At 44.9% G+C, this 11,153-nt stretch overlaps 1 protein-coding gene across 2 annotated transcripts in view; it reads left to right on the top strand.

Annotated features, from left to right (window-relative positions):
- Positions 1–4,401: 4,401 nt before the first annotated feature.
- Positions 4,402–11,153, top strand: part of CHR4 (chromatin remodeling 4) — a 124,098-nt gene continuing 117,346 nt past the window's right edge. For both annotated transcript variants that reach the window (XM_086492589.1, XM_086492588.1), the window contains exon 1: positions 4,402–4,793. The gene's annotated coding sequence lies outside the window, so the exon portion shown is untranslated. The remainder of the gene's footprint in view (positions 4,794–11,153) is intronic.

The following is an 11,153-nucleotide window of genomic DNA, read 5'->3' as shown; positions in this document are numbered from 1 at the left end:
TGGCACAGGTGTAGACACGGTAGCCTGTGGGATGCACGAGATGACCAGCTCCGTAAGGTGATGCACCTGTGTAGCAAGCAATTGGATACGAACCGCCAATTTGCGAAACCATCTTTCAAATAGTTGAAATTCATGTCGTGTAACGTACTCTTTGTCATCGATGAGATTGCTAGTATCCTCCAAAATGTCAAGCACACTTTGAGGAGGAGGAGTAGATGCGGTTGAAGGAAGTTCGAAATCAAAAAGATGATTCTCAGAAAGTTCTGTATCCAAAAAATCGAACGTGGGATCCATTTTCACTTGCTGTGGTGCTAGCAAAGAAAGAGAAGAACACCTGGATCTCAAAAATCTCATAGCCATACGATGTATCGTCGTCTTCAATAATTAGCCATGCTAATTAAATATGTAATCTTAAATAAAGATATAATATTGCCTTCAAAATTAAGTCGTGCTTGACTGAGAAAGAATTGAACCCGAATCAAGACGTTCTTGGATCCGTGGTTGTCTAATTAGCATGCCATTACAATCGGCATATGCTCTGACAAGATGCCCGTCGTACCTTTCCAAGTAGCGAACTTCGAAAGGAGAAGTTAAATTTTGGCCACTGCAGAAAACTGGCTTGTTGACGATGTGCTAAATAATTGCCAAAAGGCAGCTTGCGGCACCTTGCCAAAACCTCCCCAAACCAAAGCCTTTGAGGAGGCTGGTCCGAAGACTTGTGGGATCCACTTTTTGCTTGCTTGCGGCACCTTGCCAAACTCCCCGAATATGCTCCGTCGAGTGAAGGCTGGTCCGAAAATCTGTGGGCACTTGCCCTTAAGGAATTAAGTCCTAAGGCCCTTGGCCTTAGGCGCTTCAATGTGAACCAAAGGCTTCACAAAGCCATGGCGGCTCTACAGGTAGCGCGCGAGGAGAACCAGGGCGATGCCGAGCGAGGGGCTGCAAACCGGGCTCTGCGCCTGAGTCGAGACACCCTCCCACAGTCTTTGCGCGCCTGTTGAGCCCGCCTGTGACCGGTTTCGTGCAGCTCGACTTGGCAAACTTCCCCTTCCCAAGCCCCCCTGCATGCGGGTGTTTTGCCTTGCTTCATCTTCGACCCCGCCTAAGCGGCCATGCCCGCCATCAACTCTCGACAGAACTTGGGTTGCATGTGCATGAGCATGCTAAAAATGTCATGCTAAAAGTGGAGGTCCACGATCGACTGTGCCCTAAAATAGACTAAAGCTCTGATACCAGTGAAAGGTCCCTGGTGGGACTGCCTTGAGAATGAGCCTCCCGTGGGACCTCCCATTAAATAGCCCCTTGGGCCTCATTCCGTATCCCTTGGGCCTGGTCCTTGGCAACTGGGCATTGCCCTTGGCATGACACTATTGGCAATGCAGACGGCAGAGGCAAAGAAATGGAACCAGTAAACATCAAAGTGGACATGAGATCAGAAAAGCATAGCAGGATCGATCACACCAAATCTTCAGATGGTTATCCTCAAGTAATTATAAGCGAGTGGCTTTAGTGGTAGCTGCTTGCGCTTTTAGCAGAGTGTGTGAGGGGATTAGTGGCAGACAGCTCAATGTCGAGGGAAAGGCATTGGGGAATATTTCTACTAGTGCAAGTCATGGTCTGATGAGCCATTGGCTTCTGTAGCACTCCTTGTCCAACTTTGTTGATAGCCTATCTGAAAATTTAATGAGGCAAGCATTTCGAAACAATCTGCAGACAAAGAAAAACATCTCTCATGACCAATTCAATGCAAAATATGGTGTCCGTGGAAGTTGGTTAATGTGTAGCTCCAAGGAGATGCAACATCATTGCAATGGAAGTCAAGTAGTAAATCATGCAGGTGCCTACGCTGTTGATAAGGATCAAAGAATAGTCAAAGAGCAGAAGCAGAAGCTAATTCTTTTTTCCACACAAAGAGATTTGATGCTGGAGAAGCTGATGAACACAGACTGTGGAGTAATGGCATTTCTGGAGACAAGCATACCAATATGTCAGCACCTATTAGCCTCCAAGAGCAATTCACTGCTGTCCATTCAACAACTCGGTGAGATAGCAGACACTCTATAGCCAACATGGCCAATATTGCGGCCTGTAAAGAGCTTCTCTTGCTAATAACCATGATTCGGTGGCGGATCCTATGAGCAAAGGTCCATGTACGCAGCAGCTATCAAATCAAGTTCAGACGACTGCAGATGACAGACATCAGTTTGGTATTGTAGCCAACACAAACCCTCATTTTCCTTGGGGCAGTGATAATCTATTCACATCTTCTCAACGGTCTTTTGTGCACAGGCGATTGAGGTAGAGACCACATATAGCAAGCGCGACTCCAGCCCGACAACACTCCAAGGTTCGTTATCTGCATCCAATTTTCCACGCGCATGCGGTTGCTTGGCGCAGCACATAAATGCTACGGGGCAGGGCACGACTTCCGTTTCTTATAATGTTTTGGAGAGACCACAGTGCCAACTTTCCACCATACTTTTGTATGGAACCTCTGTATGACGTGCACTGTATACTTTGCACTTTCAATCTATGACATTTCATTGCAAGATGATATATTTAACTATTCACATTGGTTTTTTGTAGCTCGACTAAAAAATCGGCCCGTAGATTGCATAATCGAAAAGCAGCAATACAACATTGCAAGTCAGTAAAGCACCTCATTTATTGTTGCAAGTCATTTATGCTTTATCTATTTGCTTGTTTAAGATTTTTTTGCATTGAAAAAAGGCATATATTATATTTATAGAGGAGCCATCCATGTTATAAAGGCATATATTATAATTATAGATAAAATGTTAACATAACAAGGAATACATTGGAAAATCCCTTCAACAACAAACGTGTTCTCTTTCTCGGTGATCTTGCCCAACTACCCCCAGTTTGTAGTCGCGCACGGGGGGCTTTGTAACACATGCCATATCACAAGCTCGGTCCACTTTCTACATGCAACTTTCTGTGCTTTGTAAGTCATGCAACGGACCCTAAATTGCTTCAGTTCTTGACCATTATTCGTGAAAGAAAACCAGTTGTAGATGAGATCAATCGTATCTTGGGTACATGTATTATAGATGAAGCACATATGCATGACTACATCAACAACTCTACTCCGATAATTTGTACTCATAGATGAGACTTCCAATACTATAAAAACCTGGCCTTAAATAAGTTGTACAATCAAACTGACATTACAAAAGTTGAAATAAAGATGAACGGGGGTAACATAAATGTCCTTCAGTAGTGGCGCCTAGAGCCTAAGTTCAATGAGCTAGATTTGATCGCAATTGGCATGTGCTGCATGATCACTGAAAACACCGGCTTGACAATCGGTGTGGCAAACGGTGCAACATGCGTTGTCGATGCCATAACACAAAATAAAAAAGGTGAGGTTACATGTATCGCTGTCCTCATTCATTGTACTCATAATAACTACAAAAGAAGAAAGGCAAAACAAAGTCAACATCCACCTTCTACGCTACCAACCATTCGATGAAAATTTTCTTTTTAAAATACTTTTCGTTTGCAAGAATTTACATGTAGCACGTATACTAGAAAAAAACATTCATCAATAGACAACCTTGCTTGGATATAATCTCAACTGTAATTATCCCTATGATCTCAAATAATCGATGCACTTGACTTTGTCTCCTCCCATTAACATTATTTTTAATGTATATCCCTTTCATGCACTGCCAAATTAGCCATGCTCTTGTTTCCTTCAATGCTAGATACTAAATGTCAATTTGCATATGTCCTATGTATTCTATAGATGTTATATAGCAAGGCCCACCAAGCAAGACTAGTTCAGGTCTATGTTAAAGGCATCTTATAGGGTTTGAAAAAAAGGAAAATTACCAAAATACCCCTGTAATTTGTGGAAATTACCAAAATACCCTTCAAATTTCAAAAATTCCAATATACTCTTGTATTATTTTGGAATGGATTTGCCTCAATGTTTGCACAGTGTAATCTTTATGAGACAAAATTATTCACCCACGAGCTCCACTTGTGTCTAAAAATGATGAACAATTTCATTTTATGTGCCGACAACACCATTAAAAATCCTAGTCCTATCATCTTCTATTGAAGGAGAACCATTCTTCTTGTGAAGAGTTGCTAATTGTTGTTAGAGCTGTTTGAGAGGTTAATGAGTGGTATTTTGGGAATGTTGGAGAAATTGAAGGGCATTTCTGGAAATTTTGGTGGAATATGAGGGGTATATTAGGAATTTTTGAAATTTGAGGGGTATATAGGGAATTTTTGGGAATTTCCACAAATTACAAGGCTTGAAAAAAATTTGCAAAATGCCTACAGAGTTTCGGTAAATTCTCTCTGACGCTTCGATTGGGTTCCCTTGATCTCTACCTTCATGCACACGCTCTCTAGACTAGCTTTTATGAATTTCCCTCCATTAGGCTCTGACTCTCTCTCTCTCTCTGTCTCTCTCTCCCAGTTCTCGGCTCGCTGTGGCGGCCCGCTGTCCCCACTTTCTCTCTCTGCCACGTGGCATATCTGAGAGCTCCAACCGTGCTCAAAATGAAAGCATACGCTGACATGGGCTGACAACCGTGCTCTCAATGACCCAAAAAATTAGGGCTCTATGTTGAGCTCCCTGCGTTTGTGATGGGCGATGGAGCCCAGGTTCTGCACGTCCTCTCAATGGCATCCTGCCTATAAGCTTGGTGGATGAGCCCCTGATTCCTCTGTTCTTCCTCATACTTCTGAGCTCTCTTCAACGATTGCCAGAAATTGTCTCCGCCCATCTCCGTGATTTCGCTCCATTGGCCCATCAGGTAATGCAGACACCTTCACTCGCACTCTTTGTGGTGTTTACACTCCTTGATTCAAACCGAAGGCTTGAATGCCGGCATGCTTGCATGGAGACACGATTGCGCGTTGCTGTATGTGTGCATGCAATGAATATTTGTGGGGGACTTCACTTAAAAAAGGTGGTGATTTATTGTAACGTTTTGTTGTTCGGCTTCATCTCTTTTGATCAAGAACGAGGCAGTTTCTTTCAGAAAGGCCATTCCCTGTACAGGAAATGCCAATACAATGTTTGAGACGCCCAGTATTGTTCTTGCTCCGTTGGACTTAAGTGAAGTCACAGCAGTGGCTTGCTTGGTTTAGAGGTTTAGGCATGGATGAACGATGCACGATTGTCCTTTGAGGAGATCATGTTTGAAAACTCATAACTTATTCTCATTCCTCTTGAATGTCGAGTAACTTAGCACGGGTCTACATGTTAAGAGGTTGTTTTAAGACATCGTGTTTTTGCGCTCAATGTGCCTGAGTAGTGTGAAGTTTGAGAAACGGTCTTTTGTACGAGATTTTGCTCAAGCAAGAGAACTTCAGAAAAGATGTCATCTTTCTCATACTACGTTAAGGTTTTGAATATTAAAGCACCAAGTTAAAGTTTTGAATTTCAAGCATGAAGCCTGCTGGTTGCTTGTAGCAAATTTTCTTTCATCTTTCGCATGCCGCATTTGGGTGGGGCAGAAATATTGCATTCAGAAAAGTTGGAACCATAGTGAATTATACTTACATCTAGCTGGGACTCCCATGCCTTCTCAATTATGAAGCTCGCCACATACATTACCATTTTTTGTGTCTCTTGATTGTATCTAAGCCACAATCAAGTGTATTAGCCTCTCTGACGGTTGTAAGCACGGACCTTTCTGACCTTATAGAAGTAATATGGCTCGCCTTCTTTGTTTCACCATTTCGTGCAATAGAGTATTTGTGCACTGACAAATCCTTAGATGACATTGAAAGGGTCTGTTCCAGAAGTGAAAACATTGTTATTTGACAAGCCCTCCTAGCTTGCAGTCAAAGGTTTATCTGATGGGGAGGTTTACACTTGTTCTATCCTGGTGCTGTAGATCCTGATCATGACCCCATCGAATCAGCTAGACCCATTGTAGTTGTATTTGTCATTGGCTGCAGATCCTGATCATGGCTCCAGGGAATAGAGCTTGACCCATTGGAGTTGTATTTGTCATTGGGCGTAGGATTCGTTTTATGGAGTGACAAGCAGCGACACATTACAGAAGTGGGGTAGACAGCATTTTGCCACGTGGTTTATGAGTGATATGGTTGTGAAGTTTAGTGTTGTGCTTCGATCAAGTTGTGTAAACTTTCTTGAAGTGTCACTCTGTGTCACTTGTGGACAGTTGGAGGATTATGGCATCTTGGTAAGTATTTTTACCATCTTGGTTCTCCATCGTTGCCTCTTGCTCTACATCAAGTGCTGAGAGGCACAGTCTGCTTTGGGCTATGTCAATTCACAATCTTGTCATTCTTGTTTATTATTATTTTTTGCCGGCCATGCCGTGACATGGCATCTTAGGTTGTCAGTTCAAGCGGAATTGAGAGAGAAGGTAGAATTTTGCGCTATTGAATGTAACTTTGCGTTATTGATGGTTGAGAGAGAGAGAGAGAGAGAGAGAGAGAGAGAGAGAGAGAGAGAGAGAGAGAGAGAGAGAGAGAGAGAGAGAGAGAGAGAGAGAGAGAGAGAGAGAGAGAGAGAGAGAGAGATTTTCTTCAAAAGGCCAAAGAAAACTGGCCTATGAGATAGATCCATGTACAAGAATGTGAATATCCTCTGGATATCTGGTATGTGCAAAATGACCGGGTAATAATAGCATCCGATGTACAAAGTGTAGTGTGGTAAGTGACCGGGTAATAACAAAGCATCCAGTGCGTAGATGTGGGGTTGACCGGGTAATAATAGAACATCCTGTGTACATAGAGAGAGGCATGTATGTGTAGTGAGAGTGAGGGGAGGAGGGAGGGGGGTGGTGTGGTACATCAGCTCCATCCAATAGTGATGGTAGGGTGTAGTATCTGGTACATCGTGAGCCTGATGTGAGGACTCTGGCTATGCCTGCCATGTCTAGTGTCTGCTCTGCCCTCCTCTGAATATATGCTGTATGTCGATCTCTGATGGCTTGGACCTCTCGTCTGTCTCTCTGAGAGGCCCTGGAGCGATATCCTGGTAGTCGTGGTCGCTGCCTAGGTGCTTCCTTAGCTCGTATCAAAGTCATCTCCTGATGTGTGGATGGCTGTGGCTGCATGGGTACTCTAGTCTGGAAGTAGTCTGTAAGGTGTGTCTGCCTGTCCGATCCTCCACCTTCCCCCGTCTGGAGGGCTCTATCTCTATGCTGGTGCATCTCCACCAAGAGTCTCTCAAGTAGTCTCTGATCTAATGATGTCATCACTGTCTGTAATGAGACCTCTGGCCTGTCAAATAGAGTGGGGTACCGTGATCTGATCTCCGCATAGTGAGGGCATCTGCATAAGAAGTGGCTCTCACACTCTACCTCCTGCCTATATAATCTGCATATCTTGGCCTCGCGTGGGACCCGTGCTGCTCTGCCACTCTCAATCTCAAGCTGATGGGATGATTCTCTGAGCTGTCCGATGGCTACCCTCATGCCATGTGGTAGATATATATCCATGTAGTGGGGCCTTTGTATGAACCTGTCCTCTGTGAGCATAAGGAAATGATCTCTGTAATATGCCATCTTCGTGGCCAATGGCCGCGAAGGTGTGAGCCAAGTCTGCTCTACATACCTCTGTATGAGCTCATATCTGACAACTGTGTTCCTCTCAGTGTGTGTGAGGGCCTGGCGTGGTGCATCTGGATCATACTTTGCGGGAGACAATCTGTCCATATAGTAGCTGTATGTCTGAAGCCATCTAGTCACACTCGCGTACCATGATCTCTCATCCCCAAAGTCTGCTAGCCCGCGGGAGGCCTTAAGAGCAAGGCGAGGTAATCTATCTGCCCTCATGTCTCGTAGCCTGTGGAGGTATCCCACTGTCTGAAATAGCGCCTCCACTACCATGGGTGGGGCACCGAACTTTGCTCTCACAATATCATGCGGGACTGATGGTTTGCTTCGGATCATCCGGGCAAGCAGCAATATCTGTGGCCTCTCGAGTCTGCTCCAAGCCTGCTCTGATAATCCTGGGGTCCACACTGGGGCAGCGTATAGAAGAGCTGGTGTCACCAAAATGTCAAATAGCCAGTTCTTCATGCAGGGCTCTTGGAAATGTGTCTGATGGCATCCCCTCTCAAGTATGGCTAGAGCTGCATACGCTCGTGTGGTGCGATCTCGGGCTGCCTGTGCCATAGAGAAGCGGCCAGTCCTGGCTGTAAAGGTGATGCCCAAGTATACATATGACTACTACCTGAATCTGGCTGCCCTCAAAAGGAAAAACTGATCTCCTCCGAACAATGCCTGATGTGTGGAATATCAAAACCTTGGTCTTGCCAAGGTTCATTGTCACTCCTCTCTATGTACAAAATAAGTCTAGAGCCTGTATGTGGAGCTGGAGATCCTCCTGTGACTCTGCGAGTAAAATAATGTCATCAGCATATAGCATAATGTGTACCTGAGTGCCTGATAGGTCGGCGCGTGCTCCTCCTCTCTGTTGGATGTAGGCCTCCATCTCATCTATGTATAGACCAAATAGAGTAGGGGAGTGGACACCCCTGTGTCACCCCGATGGTGCTAGTGATGCTATCTGATAGTCCTCCTGGGCATCTGACCCTACCTGACACTCTCATACAAAGCATATATGGCCCATATCATGTCCGGGGGTATCCCAAGCGATATGAGTCGTTGTAGTAGTCTCTCTCTGGGGACTGTGTCAAAGGCTTTGCGGAAGTCCACAAAGCAACAGTAGAGGCGTCTCCCTCGGCTTCGTGACTGCTCTATCAGGCGTCTGAGAGTGAAGATGTGGTCCACAGTAGAGAATGTGCATCTGAAGCCTGCCTGTTTGGAGGCGCGTAGCCCCTCGATCTCTGCAGATCTGCTCAACTCTGACTCTAAAACTGCTCCATAAATCTTGGCCATCATATGACCAATCATGATAGTCCTGTAGTTGGCTGGATCCATGCGGTCTCCAGCCTTATGTAAAGGCACATTAGTATGCATAGTCCAGCTCTCTGGGAATCCCTCTGCCAATGCCCTGTTGAACAGGTGTGCAATCAATGGAGCCAAAGTGTGTAGCGTATATAAAATGCTCACCTTGAAGCTCGGTGTGGTCCACTTAGGTGTAGCGGAATGATTGTTTGCGCTTTGCTCAAGATGAGTGCTCCGAACTGTGCTCAAGGTTTCTTTTGTTCTTATGGAAGGTAGAGCCTTCCGTTCTTAATGGAAAGTGCTATGATCACAAACAAAGTGAATGGACACTGTGCGTGCAAGTGTATGAGACTGAGAGATAGAGAGAAGAGAGATACGACACAAGAGACGTTGTAAAACCCTCCTCCGAAGGCCCCACTCTCGTCGGCGAGAGTGGTCTACTTATGCTTGCACAAAGTGGTACAATGCGCATGCAATGGACTGATGCAACTTGGGACTATGCCGATGACGACGACGGTGGTGACGACGACGACTTTAGGACTGAAATCTGTGGTCTTCTATCTGCTGAATTTCAGGGCCGTTTCGGTGGCTGAAAATGACTGTTTTGGCTGTGTTTTTGAGGCTGAAAATGGGGGTCTTCTGCAACCAACTAGGGCTGAATCTGCTGCTGTGTTTGACTGCTGAAAACGCTGCCTCTTCTGCTGCGGAATGGCTGAAAACCAAAAACGCTGGGCTGCCTCTGTAGCATTAGTAAAACGCTATGCAAATTTTGGGACTGCTGGCGATCATGGCTGAAAACGCCAAGGCTGTGGAGGTCTTGGTGATGTCAACTGAAAACACTAGGCTGAGTATCTGTCGGTGATGCACTGCTGTGGAAACGTCAGGGATGGGGAAGTGCTGAGGGTGTCAAAAAATGCTAGGCTATGGAAAGCTTGGCGCTTGAGGTTCTTGTTGAGAAGAATGCTTGTTGAGCGGGAAGCTCCTGCTGCCTCTTCTGCCAGAAAGTGCTATCTTGGGTTTGCTTATATATTTTCTTAGCAAAATTGCCCTACCTGCTCTTGTTGGAAAGTCACTTAAAAATAATAAGTGAAAAATACCAAAAATAGGGAAAATAGGCTAAATGCACTGGAAAATTCCCTTGATTGAATCTGATGGATTGTGAAGGGAATACTGATGATCATGCTGTGTGCAACCAGAGGATGTGCATCTACACTAAGTGACTGGGCATGCACGGTCTACGAATAGACTCACAAAAAGTGCCAGATCACTTCTAATCTAGACTGACTGGATTGACTGAACCCTGATCATGTTGTAGCTTGTCCATGGACACATAGGGTTGGATGTGTCACGTGACATCCCCTCCTTTTCAAAGTGAGGGACTGGTACCGAACTGTATGGCGTCGAGGGAGATCGCCAATAGCATCTGAAATCCTAGAAGGGACTCTTCGTCGGCCCACTCTGATGTGTGGGTCGTGCGGTACTTGAACTTCATAAAGGTCTGCAACGCTTGCTTCTATGGGCCGCGCCAAAAGCGACAAAGTCTTCTGTGGCTCCTTCGATGCTTCAACTTCTTCGAGAGTCATGCTTCTTTCTTCGTCAAGAATCTCCATGGTTGAAAATTTCTGAAACCATTTCCAACACAAAACCATGAACATACCTATCCCATGTAAAGTGAGTGGAAAAAACCTTGTCTTTGCTAAAGACTGTGTAGACAATGTAGATGAACATAGAAACGGAGTGACAACCCGTTCATCAAACCTATGCAAACAATGAGATCGAATCTTTCTCTTTTGATCTAGAGCAATCAACTGTGGCAATTCACAACGGAAATGCCTATGCTTGGTGCTCATACTTTCATGTGCTCGTTCGGAAACTGTCATACCAAGGAAGAGACATGGAATGTGACTTCCTTACATACATACTTTTCATATTTTCATGAATAATCCGCATACATTCGTGCTTATCCATGAGAGAAACATGCTCAACATACAATATGTCATGCCTAGGAAAAGGGATCACATAACGATGCTGACTAAAATACAGGAAACGATCACGAATGAAACACTCGAACAATGCGTACGTATCAATCATGCGAACACAAAATACTTCCTGTGAAGGTTCTTTGGACCTAGGCTCGAGAGCCAAGATCGCTTCTTCCTGAATGATCGAATCGTCATGTGGGGATTCTTTGGACCTCGACTCGAAAGCCAAGATCGATCCTTCGTGATTGATCGAATATGCAACGAGGTTAGCTTCGCCAGAAAAAGCATCCACTAACTC

This window comes from Adiantum capillus-veneris, chromosome 20, assembly GCF_014529385.1.
Source record: "Adiantum capillus-veneris isolate H3 chromosome 20, ASM1452938v2, whole genome shotgun sequence".
In the NCBI taxonomy this organism is placed as follows: domain Eukaryota; kingdom Viridiplantae; phylum Streptophyta; class Polypodiopsida; order Polypodiales; family Pteridaceae; genus Adiantum; species Adiantum capillus-veneris.
This window is presented reverse-complemented; position numbering and strand designations above follow the sequence as displayed.